This window comes from Hoplias malabaricus, chromosome 7 (assembly GCF_029633855.1).
Source record: "Hoplias malabaricus isolate fHopMal1 chromosome 7, fHopMal1.hap1, whole genome shotgun sequence".
Classification (NCBI taxonomy): Eukaryota; Metazoa; Chordata; class Actinopteri; order Characiformes; family Erythrinidae; genus Hoplias; species Hoplias malabaricus.
Genome location: NC_089806.1, coordinates 1,464,235 through 1,482,316, shown reverse-complemented (window position 1 = coordinate 1,482,316; position 18,082 = coordinate 1,464,235). Strand labels below are relative to the sequence as shown.

At 43.0% G+C, this 18,082-nt stretch overlaps 1 protein-coding gene and 1 long non-coding RNA gene across 4 annotated transcripts in view; both read right to left on the bottom strand.

Annotated features, from left to right (window-relative positions):
• Positions 1–10,376, bottom strand: part of LOC136701587 (NLR family CARD domain-containing protein 3-like) — a 44,043-nt gene extending 33,667 nt beyond the window's left edge. Inside the window, exons 1-2 of one of the 3 annotated variants that reach the window (XM_066676198.1) lie at positions 10,131–10,376; positions 9,732–9,829 (exon numbers count right to left, since the gene is read on the bottom strand). The gene's annotated coding sequence lies outside the window, so the exon portion shown is untranslated. Of the gene's footprint in view, positions 1–6,206; positions 6,333–9,731; positions 9,830–10,130 lie in introns of those variants that run through there. The other 2 variants (XM_066676197.1, XM_066676199.1) reach the window with 2 other exon arrangements.
• Positions 10,377–10,742: 366 nt separating this feature from the next.
• LOC136701671 (uncharacterized) lies at positions 10,743–13,335 on the bottom strand. Its single transcript, XR_010803838.1, has 3 exons — positions 13,187–13,335; positions 12,464–12,567; positions 10,743–11,073 (listed from the first exon to the last, which is right to left on the bottom strand). It is a non-coding gene; the product is annotated as an uncharacterized lncRNA (long non-coding RNA).
• Positions 13,336–18,082: the final 4,747 nt, after the last annotated feature.

The following is an 18,082-nucleotide window of genomic DNA, read 5'->3' as shown; positions in this document are numbered from 1 at the left end:
TGGGGGTGGGGGGTGGGGGGTATGTGATGTTACTGGTGGTTCCTGTTGGGAAAATTATTTATTTTCATTCTGTTGGTATTTTATAGTAATCTGATGGTACATATGGGAGACCATTAAAGCCCTTTGCTGTAATGGAAAGCACATTTTTCAGCAGGTGCTGCTTTACACTTCTGCAATAATCTACACTGTGTGGGTTATGGAGCACAGCAGTAATGTCTGTCTTTTCCATTAGTTGTGTTAGACAAATGTGGCCTAATGATTGAACACATTATTACAGTTTTCATAAGACGAGGAACTAACTTTAGAATCATTCTGTCCTCCAGTGTCCAATTACAAATGGAGTAAAACAAGTCGAGCTGCTGTAGTCTCTACACACAAAGCTTCTGGAATTCACTTCCTCCTAAAGTCCATTACACACCACCAACACAAACACAGATTTAAACGGATTTACTCTAGAGTTTAATGAGTCCTGTTTAGTGTCAACTGCACACTTTCAAAATCAGAACACAGGATCAGAGCCATGACCACAGACTGGACGTCCAAATAAAACTGACTCAGAGCAGATCGCTACAGTCACTTTCAAACTGGATGTCAGAAAATCCAATAGGATCTAATTTTAAATTTCACTGACCCCAAGTTTAAAATCCAGACAATACAAACAGAATCACAATGTGAGAAGAGCAGAGTGATGTGTGAGAGAAAGAGAAAACACTGCTACCCTTTCTGAGCTTTGTCTGGACGTCTTCAGAGATCTTCAGTCGGATCTGATTTCATTTCCAACAGCAGAAACTCAGAGAGACATCATCCCTGAACCAACACACTCTTCTTCAGACCACACTCAGCTAGGAACAACTAAACTTTCGAAAACTTTTCTGGGTCAAATTTGAATAAAACATACCAGAGCGACAAGGATAGTCTGGCGATCGATTTGGTGTAAATGGTGTAATGACGAGTTAAAAACAGGAGAAATTTGTAAAATTCTGCTTTCTGAAAATACATTGAACTCTATGGGAGCCAAAACCCTCCAAGTGCCGAACAAAACTTCATAACTCAAAAACCCTATTTTCAAACTGTGTCAAAATTTACTTGTGTTAGAAAGAGTAAATTTCTCTATCATTCGAAATTTAAATGAAGTCTGTTGGTAAAAGTATAAGAAAGTTACAGCAAAATGTTTGGCAAAAATTTTAATATTGAAAAAGGGCCAGGCATATTCATTTCAATGCATTCCTATGGGAGTGTACGCACCCTCTGAACAAATGCTTATAGCTCGATCTGGTATAAAAATTCAAAAGAAAAAGCAGCTGAGCCACTCCATAAATACATTGAACCCTATGGGAGCTGAAACCTTCCCTAGTGCCGAACATAAATTCATGTGATCCTCCTATAAACTCAAAAACCGTATTTTCAGAAATTTTCAAATGTATAGGGGATAGAAAGGGGAAATTTCTCTACTATTTAAAATTTAAATGAAGTCTGTTGGTGAAAGTATAAGAAAGTTATGGCGAAACATTTAGCTGGGTCCTGGTGCGCCCAGGTCCGACCGTCTGAAATCTCATGTCTGTAGTTTTAAAATTGACAGATTTAGAGCAGTTTGAAAATTATTTCTATAGAAATGACTGGGGAAAAACATAAGACGAAAAACAAGTGTAGCAGGCAAACAAGTGCGGATATGCAAAAGCTATATACAAGTCTGCTATTCCTCAATAAGACACACCAGTGTCAGTTCGAACTGAGTTGATATCGCAAAAACTGTAGGACAATTTAACCGGACAAAATTTGAGTAATAATAATAAAAAGAAGAAGAAGAAACTCACTTAAGAATAACAATATATTGCACCGCTGCTAAAGCAGCAGGCACAACGTAAACATGAGGTGTTAAAGGGACAGTCCGTCCTAAAGTGAATTGATTTTTTCTGCTCGTCTCAGACAGGAGGGTCAGGACCTACTATATTGTAGGAACCTACTGTGTTGTTCTAGTTTTTCTTTGGAACTCAAAATAAAAATGTTGTAGCAGGTCTTTTTCACACAGTTAGTGGATAACAGCCAGTGGTTCTGGATTCCAGGATGAAGAACAAAGCATAGAACAAACTTCATTGTTCTTCTGTCTTATTCCAGTTCTTCTAAAGATGTGACAGAATCAGAGAAAGCTGGCTATCATTAAATTACTGTATTTACTCCACACTGCTGTTAAAATATCTTTGTGCTGAATGTGAATATCTGATATCCTCAGGTCAATAAGTATTGAACTCTGTCTGTTTATTCAGTTCTGATCTTTAGTTGAGGAGGAGGAAATTATGAACAGTTCCACATATCAGTAAATTTTAGCACAAGAACTTCAGGACTCTGCTGAAAGCCTAAACATGAAGAAGAGTTTCACCTTTCAGCACAACAGCCCACCAAACAGTCCCCACATCAACACCAGAACAGCTTCACCAGAAGAAGTATTCTGGAGTGGAAGTGGGTCACAAAGAGATGGGTCTTTATTCTGCATTTGAAGACTGGGTGAGAGACCGCTGTTGGAAGCCAGTGGAAGTTCGTTCCACCATTTGGGTGCCAGAACTGAGAAGAATCTTGATGCTAGTCCTCCATGTGTCTTCAGGGATGGCAGGTCGAGTCGAGCTGTACTTGAAGCTCAAAGGGCTCGAGGTGCAGTCCGACTCTTGACCATTAGGCAGGGAGGAGCTGGTTCATTCTTGGCTTTGTAGGCAGCATGGGAGTTTTAAACATGATGATGGCAGCTACAGGAAGCCAGTGAAGAGACCGCAGCAGTGGAGTGACATGGGTGAACTTTGGAAGATTGAAGACAAGCCATGCAGCTGCATTCTGGATCAGCTGAAGGGGCCTGAGGCCTGCAGAGGAAGACCAGCCAGGAGTGAGTTGCAGTAGTCAAGCCTAGAAATTACTAGAGACTGGACAAGCACCTGGGCAGCCTCCTGAGAAAGAAATGGTTGGATCCGTCCGATATTGTACAGTAGGAATCTGCGTGACCAAGTCCGGTTCATGATATGGGTTGCAAACAATAACTAGTCATCCAGAATCACAGTAACGATTTTTCCATTTTCAAACAGAACAATCGAGCATTTCTTGAATTAGATCAAGATCATGGTGAGGAACAGTCATTCCTGGGATAAAAAGCAGCTTAGTCTTGCTAGAACTGAACTTCAGGTGGTGTGAGTTATCATCCAAGAAGCAGAGTCAGTCAGGCATGACAGAGATGCAACTGGAAACCTGAGTTTCAGAAGGTGGTAAGGAAAGCAATATTTGAGTCTCATCAGCATAACTGGCAAGAGAAACCTTGAGAAGTAATTATATCACCAAGAGAATGGGTAAACAATGAAAAGAGAAGAGGACCCAGCACAGAGCCTTGAGGTAAAACAGTGGAGAGCCTGCGTGGAGCAGAAGTAGATCCATTCCACATTACCTGGTAACAGCGATCTTCCAGATAAGACTCAAACCATTTAAATGCCAAACCAGAGGTTCCGAGGTTGCTGAGGACTGACAGTAGGACCCTGCCCAAAAAGACTCAACACTGCCAAGAAATCAAATGGTGCTTCAACACAGTGTTAAACCCCTTTCACCCATGAACTGGGGAGATACTTTACAACATCTGGTCTGGAGATGTCACAGAGTTGCCCTTTCACACATACAGAGCTCTGTGTGAGATTTTCTGTGTCAGGCACATTCTCTCAGTGGGAAACGTGCCACATGCTGTAGTTGGAGAAGTGCATGTGTAGCGACTATTCCTGAACATTAATGCAGACTTCTTACCTCTCCTGGAAGTACTTGGAGTCTCCCTCATTTTAACAGTTCTGTGTATACGTGTTAAATATTTACTGTTTGCACCACTGAAATGATATTAAATACATCCTTTAAGACACATTGTCTCCATATTTGTTAACAACCTAAAGCTCAGCTTTTAGATAAAACTTAAACTCCACATTGTTTCAGCACCGACCTGGTTGCAGTGCCGCCACTAAACCACCCCCTGTATGAGGGACTGCGACTCCACTGGCTGTAGCACTAATGATGGACAGATAACTATGGCTCTGATTGGCTTAATAAAAATGACTGACATCTTAAATCAGGTGTGATTAATATCATACACAAGATAAGATGTAAAATATCCTATGCCAATCCATTAGAGCTTCACATAAGGCCCACCACTCTCTTCCTACCTGCAGCCACCAACATTCCTGTTGAATCCTACACCTCAACACTAAGGTTGCGCTGGCTGTTTAAAATCCAATCAGCAACCGGTTATCTTTAACAACTACAGTTACTCATTGAGCCCAGCCTCTGAGTACCTAAACCTGCCACTGTATCACTAGCTCTTCACAGGGGTCATCAGGTAGGAACCTCCCCTCGTCAGTGTTTTGCTGAATTAAGCCCACAACACCTCCAGAATGCTCAACAGTGAATTCTGGCATCCCAGACACAGCCAGCTTTACAGTCCTACCTTACCCTTTACCATCAACAACCGTATATCCACACTGGCCTCCCTGATGACTAAGGCTGTACCTAGCCCCACTGGCACCGCTAATGCATGCTCAGTGCCATCAGTTCCATGTGAAATTTACATGCTACATCACCAACAATCCCAACAGCACCTCTACAGTGCATTTCCCCACTTAATCTGTGCTCTCCTTATCCACAACCACTAACTAGACCTTTCAGCTGTTTCTGAAAACTCCTTCACAGCTGCCCTTAGTTTCCGGCCCCTTATGCCTAACTGTACAAGCAGGGATGTGGCAGATTTGGCTACAAATCCCCTAACACATCTCCAAAAGTCTTACATGTGCCGGCCACCGGCGTTCCGTCACCTCAGCCGCCAAGTCAGTGTACTTCAGCTTCTTCCTTTCAGTGCTTCATCTACTGCATCCTCAAATGGAACCGTTAACTCTATGAAATACATTATTTACTACTTGAAATAAACCTGTTTGAAATAAATAAAGTATTTGAAATAAATCTATTTACTTTCAGAGTAGAGCACCATGTCTGGGCTTAGTGTAGTTAACACAATGCAGCTTTTATCCTACATCCACCAGCAATTTCCAATCTTGTGCTTCACCCCATCTATCAATATTCTCGAAAACATTCCCCCTCACGTACAAAGCTATTTTATTACTACAGCTACTTGTCAATGCGTTAACCTCTAGCCGTTTGCTGTCCAACACACATGCTAAAACCCTTAGTATCTGATTATGTCTCCATGTATACGACCCTGTGACAAACTAACTTTACAAGCTGATAGAATATGCTTCAGCATGCCAACCCCTATACATAATCCACTGTCTAAAGTTTTGCTGTGTTGGAAGTACGTCAAAAGTTGCTCCCATAAAAAACTTAATACAACTTGCCTCCATCTCCAGCATCACTTGCCGACTGATGACCAATGAGAAATTCATTCTCTGTTTAGGGGCTATGGAGTATCTGACCCTCCTTCCGTTTGAGGGAGAGCTGTGTGTTTCAGTCTCAAACAAATCATCATCTTAACACTTTGAGTGGACACAGTAAACACAGCCAAAACAGTCTCTATCTCAAGCACATTATTCAGTAACAAATGATCTGCTGTAGTAACAGTTTATTTTCAGGAACAAACGTTAAAAAAAAGAGAGTCATAAACAATAATGCAGTGTGCGTATATCACCAGTGCTACAGTCAGAGTAGGTTGACCAGGCACGGTGGCTCTAGTGAGACCTCACAGCACTCAAATAAGATGCACTGGGCTCTTCCACTGTTGACCCCTGTAGACGCCACATGGACACATGGCTGAAACATTCTCTGATGATTTATATAATCCATAAACCCTTCCTCCAGTGTCCAATTACAAATGTAGTAAAACAGGTCGAGCTGCTGTAGCTTCTGGAATTCAGTTCCTCCTAAAGTCCATTACACACCAACACAAACACAGATTTAAACTGATTTACTCTAGAGTTTAATGAGTCCTGTTTAGTGTCAACTGCACACTTTCAGGATCAGAACACAGGATCAGAGCCATGACCACAGACTGGACGTCCAAATAAAATTGACACAGAGCAAATCACTACAGTCACTTTCAAACTGGATGACAGAAAATCCAATAGGATCTAATTTCACATTTTACTGGCCCCCACTTTATAATCCACACAATACAAACAGAACCACAATGTCTCCGTTGGTGTGAGAAGAGCAGAGTGATGTGTGAGAGAAAGAGAAAACACTGCTACCTTTTCTGAGCTTTGTCTGGACGTCTTCAGAGAGAAAGTTCAGTGTGTTCTGATTTCATTTCCAACAGCAGAAACTCAGAGAGACATCACTGAAACAACACATTCTTTTTCAGTCCACACTCAGCTAGGAACGACTGAACTTTCATTTCTTTACAGAGACACACAGAGAGAGAGAGCACATTTCAGACATTCTCAATGCTGCAGTGGGGGTGTGGTGTGATGTTGCTTTTCCACTGATTAGGATCGGCTCTTCTCTGCTCAGTTCAACACACTTTTACCTGGTCACTTTCCCACTAGCACAGCTCCCCTGAGAAAAGGAGCCGGTGACGGTGCAAAACCCATCTCTAACAAGAACCGCTGGTTTTGAAAACCAAAGCAACTATGGCAGTGTGGTTAGGGGCTGTTTTCTCGGTGTGTATTCACATGTTTTGTTTTGCTTTTTTTTTGTATGTTTTTGGGGCATGTTTTTGTTGTATTTTTTTTTTTTTGGCTGCATACCCCAGTTCTCACAGATTAACACAGTTTACCTGGTCACAGTGCCTGGCTCTCGCTGGACTTTTTCGTTGGCCACTAATCAAAAGAGCATTTGAACCTTTTCAAAAGACCACAGTGAAATTTTATGAGCTGCCGTTGTGAGTCGGATAAAAACAAAGATGATCTCCATTGTAAGTTGGAGATTTTACAAGCAGCTAGTTTGTGTTTTGCTCAAAACATTCAGGAGCACACACGACATGGATCATAAACCTGCTGCGTGATATCATCAGAGTAGTTCAGATTTGAGTCTGAGTCTAATAAACCAACCCCAAAATCCAGAGTCAAGGGGCAGGCAGAGATCAATCAGCAGGAAGACACAGTTCAGAGAAGGCTTAGGAAGCAGAAACTATTGGCAATGCTTCACAAAGAGTGTGTGAGTGAGGGGAAGTAGATGTAGTGGAGCTGATGAGGCTCTTCAGAACAGGGCTGTGTCTGAAATGATCGACTTGTTCACTCGCTCACTATATAGTCTGTACTATGTAGAACATTATATAGGGAAGCAGTGAGCGACACAAAAGGGGAATTCAGACAACACTTACTTATTCCAGAAACAAATCTTGACCTTTGGTCATGAGACAAGAGAAATTGCAGTGTTTTTATTAATGTATTCTGTAATACTTTTTAAAATATTTAAATTCATATCAATTAATAAATATAATAATAATAAAAAGTTACGTGTCTTTAGTCACTCAAGCCCCATTTATTCAACAATCTTCACACACACACACTTTTGTATTCAGTATTAATCAAAATGTCCGTCATACTTTTAGTATGGTTTTAGTAACGAATTTAGCCCCAAGACAGAGACGTAGATGTGCTCTGAAAAGGACTAGGCATCTGAGAAAAGCTGTGTTAGTCTGTTGGCTAATTCAAATGGTAAGCTGTAACTTACTGCTGTGGCCACCAGGCTATGCTCTTATTCAGATACAGTACTTACAAAAGCGCTTGTCATTACCTCAGAACCCCCAACGCTGAATATTAGCTTTATAGTTACCAAATTCAAATAATAAAACACACTGCCTGTTTACCAGGTACAATCTTATCTTAGATTGTGTATACTATTTTAGATTAAATTATTAGAACCACTACAACCTGAATGCATTTTTATTACTTATTTTACAGTAAGCAATAATTAACTCACACAGATTTAATCTCATTTAGTGAAACTGTACACACTGTTAACCTACCTTTTAGAAATTAAAGCCATATCACTGTACCACAAGAAAGACAGACAAACTGTATTTCTGTATATTATTAAACTGTATGTATCATGGGATATTAGTCCATAAGTAGTGTACATCGGTTGTTCACTGGATTTAGGGAATCAAATCGCTTACTGAGGATTCAGACAACTGGCTGACACACCAAATAGTACACTGATCAGTGAATAGGGAGCAATTTCATACACAGCCCATGTGTGTAAAACTCAAGGGTTCAGGACCTCTGGTGGCCAGGTTGGGCATTGCATACGACCCCAGACATGTAGGGGTAGCAGTTCTCCTGTTTCTTTCTAAAACACATAACATCAGTTTCCATGAGTTTTATTTTCTAATAAATGAGAGACAGGGAACTGGATTAACAAGTTTCACACCTTTCTATTTTCCCAGTATGTTTTACAGATGAAAACACTTTGACCATGTCTCCACGTCCTAAACACCTCAAATTAAACTAAAACGCTTTGGACCCGAGTCCACGGATCATTCTCAGTGCTGCAGTGACGTCAAAGTCACATCAATACTGATCTGATCTGTTCAGAGTCACACTGCCACAGATCGGATATGGATCAGATCTTAGTACCACATATGAAAAAGGCTCAAATCTGATTTAAAAAGTCAGATGCAGTGTGATTTGTGCTGTTCACACAGAGACACACACGACCCGTCTGTGTCACATCTGAAGAAACAGATTGGATTTGGGCCACTTTTACCTGCTGTGTGAACGCAGCCTAAGAGTCCAGTTATGATCCAAACTGAGTGAAATAATCAGGACGCCACACGCAGGAATGAGAACAAAGTGCCCATGGTCTAATTAGGTCTGATCTGGGGATCTGAAGATTAAATAAATCACATTTATGTCGTCAGATGTGGGTTTGGTTTCAGCCCATGTGAATGTTTCATATGAAACTCATTTCTCTGTTTTAAAGATGTAAAGAGGCTCAGGCAGTGTGTGTGGAGACAGGGGGATGTTTAGTAAACACAAGAGAAGGGGACTGAATGTTCCTAAAGAAGACGTGGTACTTACTCTGATCTACTGAGCACTGAAATGTGAAGAAAATGAAGACGACACAGAAGAGCACACACTGCAGAAGGCCCCGGTTGTGTACGGCGTGCCGACTCTTACCACAGACTGAAACCATGTGCCGTACGCATCACTGGGCTCCTGATGGGTTTTTAGGAACACGTTGTGGCTGAATGCACACTGCACTAGCAGTCAGCCCAGAGTTATTGGAGGGTCTTCCTCCACACAGTCAGAGAGCGTGGTGGATCTGCCCGAATCACTAGGACAGATATGGAACAGAAAACAGCACGGTCAGGAACATTCAGCAGAACCTGGGCCGCAGTGACGGTGATCTACAAGCTGGAAACAGAAGCTTTATCTACGGCCGAAGTCCTAGCCCCAGAGAACAGAGCTCTGGGGGGTTTCTGCCAAAAGAACATGTGGGATTCTGGATCGAACACTTCCATCAACTTGTGTGTGTATATATGTTTGAGTCAGTTCAACAAAAGATGCCAGTCTCTAAAACAGTTTCTGTCTGGCTGCATGCAAAGGTAGACATCACACTGTTCACACTTCCATGGGGTTTTTGCATACCACACAGCTGTTCAACAAGCTCTTCCATGAATGCCTTGTGGGTCAGGCTGTCCTGTTGCATAAGTTGTTTGTGGAGAATATAGGCATTGGTAGCAGCAATGTCCAAGAAGTGAAGAAACAGTTTTCTGTACCACTTCAAAGTTTTGTGCTGAGTTGTGTAATGCAAAATGCTAAACTTACAGAGCAGATGTGGAAGGACCATGTGTTTACACGTTGGTGGTTGCAGACTTGGTTGACGCCGTTGTCTTTTGCTTGGAGGTGGAGTATTTTCCACATTTCTGAAAGAAAAATAATAAGAAATGTGAGCAACTGTCTTCTGAGCAGTTACAAAGATTAGCTATACATGCCAACAGTCACTACAACTAATAATTAATTGTATTTCAAATACAGTACTTACATATGACCTATGTATAGCAGTACATAGCATAACAAGCTACATAGGATGACACTACTGTTTTCATATACAAAGTAATACTTATTTAATTTATTCATTATTTTAATTTACCCGGAATTCGCGGAGTGTACACAGTAAGCGCGAAGCGTGGGTTTGTTTCATTTGAAGGGAAATATTTCACTTACCTATCACAAAAATCCTCCTTCGGATCAATCCGCATCTCAAAATAAATCTTTCTTCGTCACTGTCCTCCCCGCTTTCGTCAGACGAGCTGAAATCCTCTTCACTTTCCAGAGCAAAGCTCTCCTGGATGTGTAGCAGTGCCTCCGCAGCTTCCGTGAGTGCGACATGACGAAGCTCCACGAAAACAATTCCGCGACATGTGCTCTGTGTTTGTAACAAGCGAATGGGCATTTTCATGCAAATTATCAGCCAATGATCCTCCACTAGCAGCTGCAGAATTACCATAGTGTTAACATATGAATGTCAGAACGCGTCTATGGGCGGAACAAAAAAGCTTGTGCCTCAAAAATATGCCGGTTGTTGTTTACGCTTCTCTCACAAGAATATAAATATATATATATATTGTTTCATCCTATATATAGTTTGAAAGTAGACCCTTCAAGGTTTCCGAGGTATGTTGTATTTTTTTTTTAGGATAAAATCTCGCAGAGTTATATACGTGTTTATGTGGAATTTACAATTTTATGCCGCCGACGGGATAGCCGACCTCAGAGGGTTAAAGATGACGGAAACTTGGAGAGGGACATCACTCAGACAAGACCGTATTCTGCTTATTCTCATCTTATTCTGCTTCCTGGGCCTGATACAGGGGACTGTTTTAACTGTAGCATTTATGAGTCTGTTCCAATGTGGAATACACACTGAGTTTCCAGTTTATTAGGTACACATTATGTCACACCTGCACTCACTGGTCATTTTATCATTGGAAGTGTACAAAGTGCACCTCTGCTTTTGATCCACACTCAGCCGTGTCTCTGTGGGGTGTTTCACACTGTCAGTGTCTGTGCTGTGTAGAAAACGCTTCTCCACCTGAATCAGACACAGACAGGAGGGTCCTGTGGTGGTCCCTCTTCAGTCACGGCTGGCGTAGAGAGAGATGATCAACTGTGAAGAGACAGATGTTTACAATGTGTGTTTTACAAAGTGTGAGACACTGTCAGAAACACTGTCTCTGTGGTGGTGCCCTCAGTGAAATATACACTGTAAGTTTACTTAGGAACAGAATTGGACCTTATCCTATATTAACTGTAGAAGTTGTGTTGAGTTCATTCGCCCCGTTTCATCTCCAGGACTTTTGTGTTCTTTTATTCTCCACAGTTGTATAATGAAAGATTACAGAGATCCCCCTCTCCTTCTGGAGAAGAGAATGTAATGAACCTTTAGGGAACACAACTGGACTTTAACACCACTGCTGTACCTTTAAAGATACACTACACAATTTGTAGCTTTAGTGACAGTAATGTACCTGTACTGTACCGTACCATATTTAAACTGAAATCTGAGAGAAAAGACATGACAGTAAGCTCAGTGTAATCACCACTCACCACTGCAGAAACAGAGGAACATCCTCAGATCAACATCACTGCAGTTCCTGATAAAGCTCTGAAGGTAATCCCTGATTGGATGTTCTTGGTTACTAAGGCCTTCATGTTTAAGTGTGGCTACAACTTTCCCTGCCGTAGGAGTGAGACTAGTCCTCAATTCATCTAATCCTCCCTGAGGCATTCTCAGTCTTTTCAGCACATGCTTCCATTGCTCAGCTGTGTGTGAGCAGGATGTTCCACCATTTCTGTGTGTGTCACCTCCAGTAATGTGTCTCTGGCCTTCATCTCAGTGACAAGGATTTTTACATCATGAGCTTCTAAGAGTTCCTCTTCAGAACTCACTCAGAGCGTTTCACAGAATCTCACCATCGTCCTCCCCTTTTTCAGTGCCACCATTAGGCAGAACCCTCTCCCATTCTAGGGAGTCATCTACTGAGAATAAGCCGTCCTTGAAAGCAGCACTCAGGTCTCAGAGAACACCTCCCCCTCCAAGCCCTGACTGTGTGGTGTTTGGGGGTTTAACTCTTTCCTGACTGGGGAATAAATGTGGTGTCACTTCTAATGGCTCCAGTGGAACTGTGTCAGTGAGTGGTACATCTTCCTGTGAGAAAGTGTAACCCATCTGAATTTCTCCAGCAGCTGAAATGGCACCTGTGTCTTGTGTTGTATGAACTGTATCATCTCCAATTAAACCCCCTGGACAAGATCCACATTAACACTGCTGTTCTCTGCTGACTGAATGTGTGTCACAGCAGGGGGAGGTGGAAGTTCACACAGAGACTCCACTGCTCTCTGAGTTGGGACTGGGTCTCTCCTTTTACAAGTCAAATAATATCTATTTATAATGAGTATTTTCACTGTCCTCAGTTCATACTGTTCCCCCAGTGTGGTCAGTGGCCTCGCTCTTCTTCAATAAAGTCTCTCAGTGTGATTTTACATTCAGTTCTCACCCAATGTGTCTTTTCCATTTGGAAAGAACAGCTGTATGGCTTTGTCAGGGTGTGGGGAAACAGAGACGAGGAGGAGGATGTAACACCCCACGTACACAGAGCAGCTAAAGAGAAACAGAGACGGAGCATATAAATTCACAGAGACCTGGACGCCCAGAAAAGGACAGAGACTAAACAGAACTTACACTGTGAACAGGGGGGAACACAGACCATGACCTAAAAAAAAGACCAAATGTAGACAGAGACCGGGACCAGACACAAGAACTAAACACACACATAATAACACAGGAGAGAGAGAGAGAGAGCGAGTAAATAGTGAAATACAAAGGGAACAGAACTAAAGATCAGAGACACTCCCACACACAGGCCACTCAATAACACCAACACTTAGACGCTTAAAATGAGAGACATCTGGGACTGTCACATGAGGGGAAGGGGACGGGGCTAGGGCAGTCACGTGAGAAAGAAAAGCCTGTGGAAATCTTAAAGAGACAGAGCACAAAAAGGACAAACTCAACAATGGAAACAAACTGAACCCAAATCAGAGAGGAACACCAGACCAAGACGGAGCAGGACAGGACTGAGACCTAACACACACGCTCTAACAGCTCTGACACTGTAGCAGTGTGTGAACAAAAGAACACCTTTAAGAAACATTAATTCATTCATTCATTATCTGTAACCGCTTATCCAATTTAGGGTCGCGGGGGGTCCAGAGCCTACCTGGAAGCATTGGGCGCAAGGCGGGAATACACCCTGGAGGGGGCCCTTTAAGAAACAAAGAGACTGAAATGTTGCAGACAGTCTTCAATCCTGTGTAGGACTTAAAGTATCACTCTGTAATATTTTTTATCTTAAAATCACAACTTCAAAGTCATTGTGATGCTCCACTGAGCTGTAAAAGTGAGATCAGACCAACTACAACAGGACTGGGCTTATAAACACTGACCAATGAGAAACACCTGTGACTGTCACATGAGGGAAAGGGGGCAGGGCTAGGGCAGTCACATGAGGAAGAAAAGCCTGTGGAAATCTTAAAGTGACAGAGCACAAAAAGGACAAACTCAACAAGGGAAACAAACTGAACCGAGACAGAGTGGGACAGGACTGAGACCTGACACATACACTCTAACAGCTCTGACACGTTAGCAGTGTGTGAAGCTTTCAGGAACCTGCTTTCACCTCCTTGTTTCTCTGTGACTTCTACAAAGGAGTCACCACCTTCTTAAGATCGTCCCATTCGGTAATTCTGCTGTTCTGAGCGTCTGAGTTCACACAGTTTCTGAGGAGGATCTTCATTATGTTTCCTCTCACAGGCGTCTTTCTCTCAGTATCACCTTTAGATGTTCACCTGCTTTAGACACAGTGCTGCTGACTCTCTCTGATGTGGCCATTTTCCTTCTGCAGTGCTGCCTTACTGCTGTGTGTCTCCAAATCTGGACTCACACTTCATCAGCTGCTCCTCTGATGTGCTGTTAACAGCCCAACAGTCCGTCTGTGGGGGGTGGACAAAAGAACACCTTAAAGAAACAAAGAGACTGAAATGTTATTATTATTATTATTATCGTTACACTTAAATAGCGCCTTTCTAGATACCCAAGGACGCTTTACAATCTGCACTGCTCAGAACGCTCAATTCACACACACACACTGGTGAGAAGCGGCAGCCAAACGCGCACAGCGTACTCTCAACCAGAAACGACCGTCCACCTGGAGGACTGCATCGGGCACTAGGATTTCACCCAGGACAGAGCGCCAATCCATATCTGAGCACACACACATTCACTCACACATACACACTCATTAACTCACAAACCAGGACAGTTATTACAGAAGCCAATTCAGCTACCCTCCATGTGTTTGGACTTGGATTTGGAAATGTTGCAGACAAAGGGTCTTTAAACATCCCAGGTGGACAGCTGTTGTGTCTAGGGTGCAACAGTAAGCTACAAAGGCAAAGACTATCTGTCCAAAATGTATGTAGTCAGTGGACACAGCATTAATAATCTACTCAGTTGCTCCTTGTCAGTAGAAATGAATCTCATGAGGCGAGTGGATGATGTTACACCACACACAAGCAAATGTCAGCAGCCCTATGGGGAACATGGCACACTGAAAACAGAGCTAAAGTTAAAATACAGCTAAGAGAGAATGCAGAGCCTTACGCTGTACACACTGCACGCCGTGTGCCCTTTCCTATGTTGCGAAAGGTAAAAGACAAACTGCTGAGAATGGAAAAAATGGTGTAATTGAAAGAGTGACACAACCTACTGAATGGTGTGCCCCCATGGTTGCAGGTCAGGCAAGAATTTGTGTCGACCTCACAAGGCTAAACAAGTCAGTTAAGAGAGAGCGCTACGTCCTGCCTACCTCTGATGAGATAACCTCTAAATTAAGTGGTGCAAAGGTGTTCTCGTCCCTTGATGCTGCCAGCGTATTTGCAGATTCCTCTCCACCCTGACAGCTGTTTACTGACAACTTTTATAACACCTTTCGGCAGGTACTGTTTTAAAAGGTTGCAATTTCGCATAACAAGTGCACCAGAAATCTTTCAGCGAAAGATGCTGGAGACCCTGGAGGGCTTGGAAGTGTTCATGGATGACATCTTAGTCTACGGGGCAACCATGGAGGAACATGATGCTCGACTGAACAAAGTGCTATACCGCATTGAGTCTGCAGGCCTCAAGCTTAACAAAGAAAAGTGCTCCTTGAGGCAGAGTCAACTACGGTTCTTGGGTCATCTGACTGACCTCTCCGGCGTGAGGGCAGACCCAGAGAAAGTTGATGCCATTCACCAGCTGTCCTCACCACAAAATGTGCATAAGCTAAAAAGACTGCTAGGCATGGTCAATTATCTTGGCAAATACATCCCTGACCTTGCCACCATTGGCCAGCCCTTGTATGAACTGTTCAAAATGAAAAATGCATGGATCTGGGGTCAACCCCAACAGTCAGCTTTTGAGAATATTAAAAGAAGTCTAACAACAGCACCAGTCCTCACCTTTTATGATATTTCAAAGCCAACCACGGTGTGTGCTGATGCCAGCAGCTACAGTCTAGGAGCTGTGTTACTTCAACTGGTCTTCAACCAACCAAAAAGAGCACATGTCACGCCCCTATTAGTTGAGCTGCATTGGCTACCCTTAGCTGCTCGCATCAAATTTAAATTACTACTGATGGCCTTCAGAGTATTCACTGATTCTGCTCCCATCTACCTCAATAGACACTTAAAACCATACGTTAGCGCCCGCCCTCTCCGTTCCTCAAAGGAGCACCAACTAACACGACCAACCCCCCGTACAGGTCAGTCGAGGCTATTCTCATATCTGGTACCACGCTGGTGGAACGAGCTTCCAAGCACTATCAGAGCAACAGAAACCCTCTCCGCATTCAAGAAATCATTGAAAACCCAGCTCTTCCGAGAGTATCTTTTGCACTGAATGTCTTTCTTTAATGCACTTATTACTTCCTGGCATATTGCACTTAATGTAAGGTATTTTGTATAATTTGTGCTGTAGTTCGAATGTTAGATCCTCTTTTGTAAGTCGCTTTGGATAAAAGCGTCTGCCAAAAGCTTAAATGTAAATGTAAACTACATTTGGAAAAAAAAGTGGAAACCGGTTGCCCACAGCTCCAGACGTCTCACTGAGGCCGAGACAAGATACGCCCAGATAGAGAAAGAGTGCTTAGCGAGCGTATGGGCTTGTGAGAAGTTTGACAAATACCTATGTGGGTTAGATCAGTTCAGACTGGACTAGTACCGCTCGTTAACAGCTGGAGCTTAGACAATGTTCCCCTGAGGTGCCAGCGTCTCCTAATGCGGCTCATGAGATACAAACCAGAAGCTGTCCACGTGCCAGGTAAAACCCTCATAGTAGCTGACGCCTTGTCTCGTGGCCCATAGTCTTACACCAAAGAAAGGTTGATACACACAGTGAGGTGGACAGCATTAAAGCAGCCACCGCAACAGATTATGAACTACAAACTGTTATAAAGTATATAAGAAATGGATGGCCAGAATACAGAGATAAAGTCTCACTTGATGCCAGAGCATATGCAAAAGTGAAAAACCAACTGTCAGAGACAAATGGCCTAGTAATACGTTGATGCAGGTTGCTCATTCCAAAGTCACTAAAAGCAGAGATCCTCGAGAAAATACATGATGGACACCAAGGACTTTCAAAGTACAGAGACCGGGCAAACTCCTCTGTTTGGTGGCCAGGGCTCTCCACTGAGCTAAAAGAGACTGTAATGCAATGCCAAACCTGTCAGGAGCTAAGACGGACACAGCAAAAGGAGCCACTCATCTCAACACCTCTGCCAGGTTGCCCTTGGAAACGTATTGCACTTGACCTCTGTGAATACAACAAGAATAACTATCTCATAGTATTGGACTACTACTCCCGTTTCCTGGAGATACTGCACTTGCCTTCCACGACAATTACTCAGGTTATTCACACACTGAAAGCAATCTTTGCTAAATTCGGGATCCCTGATGAGATGGTGAGTGACAATGGACCTCAGTTTTCCAGTGCTGAATTCAAAGAACTAGCACAACAAATGGACATTAAACATGTAACCTCAAGTCCTCACCACCCCCAAGGAAATGGTCACGCAGAGAGAGCAGTGAAGACCGCTAAGAGAATCCTTAAACAGGAGGACCCCCTCCTAGCTCTCATGTGTTATCGGTCAACACCCTGCAACAACCGGTCATAAGACTAGACCTTTAGTCTCTGTCATCCGCTGTATGGCCTTTGGACAGTGGGGAAGGGAGCAAGGATGTGAAAGAGGAATCAAATAACTTATTGTTCTTTGAATAATAGTGAAGCAACTGATGTAGTTCACTGTAGAGGGAGCGAGGAGCTGTGTGTGTACAGTGTAGTTTGTGACTGATGTAGTTCACTGTAGAGTGAGGAGCTGTGTGTACAGTGTAGTTTGTGACTGATGTGGTTCACTGTAGAGGGAGTGAGTTTCAGACAGAGACAGACACGTCAGCATTTCAGAAAAGATCAGTTTTTCTCGTTCACATGAGAGCCTCCACCTTGGAGAGCGTTTAGGAAACCTCTGTTTTCAGTCAGTGACGTACAGCGCCGTGTTCCTGTGACGAGAGGAAAACACAGACACAAACCTTTGTTTAAAAATAAACAGAGCCATGTGCACGGGGCCTGAGGTTTATAGAATATGATTGATGTTAAAATTCTAGAAGAACACATACAATATTGTGGCTCTCGCACAGAATCCTTGTTTATTTGCCGAGGTTGTGTTTCCTCTGGCAGTGGAAAGTGTAGAGACACACACAGAGGTTCACACACACCCCGGTATAAACAGGAGAACAACAGCTGACACGGCATCTGCTGCTGAATCACAAACACTGGATCCTGTGACCTACAGAGGTCCTCACTGCTCCCTCAGCGTCCACAGAGGAGAACGAGAAGGGGACACATTGTACCATTCTGCTGATGGACGTAGGACAGTGGTCCAGAACAAGTCTGAGTGAAGGATCAATGTGATCCTCTGGAACAAGACGCAGTCTGCTGGATGTTCTGAGTCTCAGTGTTTTTACTGATTTGTTTTATTAACGCCGTGGAGGAGCTCTACTCTGGAGGTGGAATGTTTCTG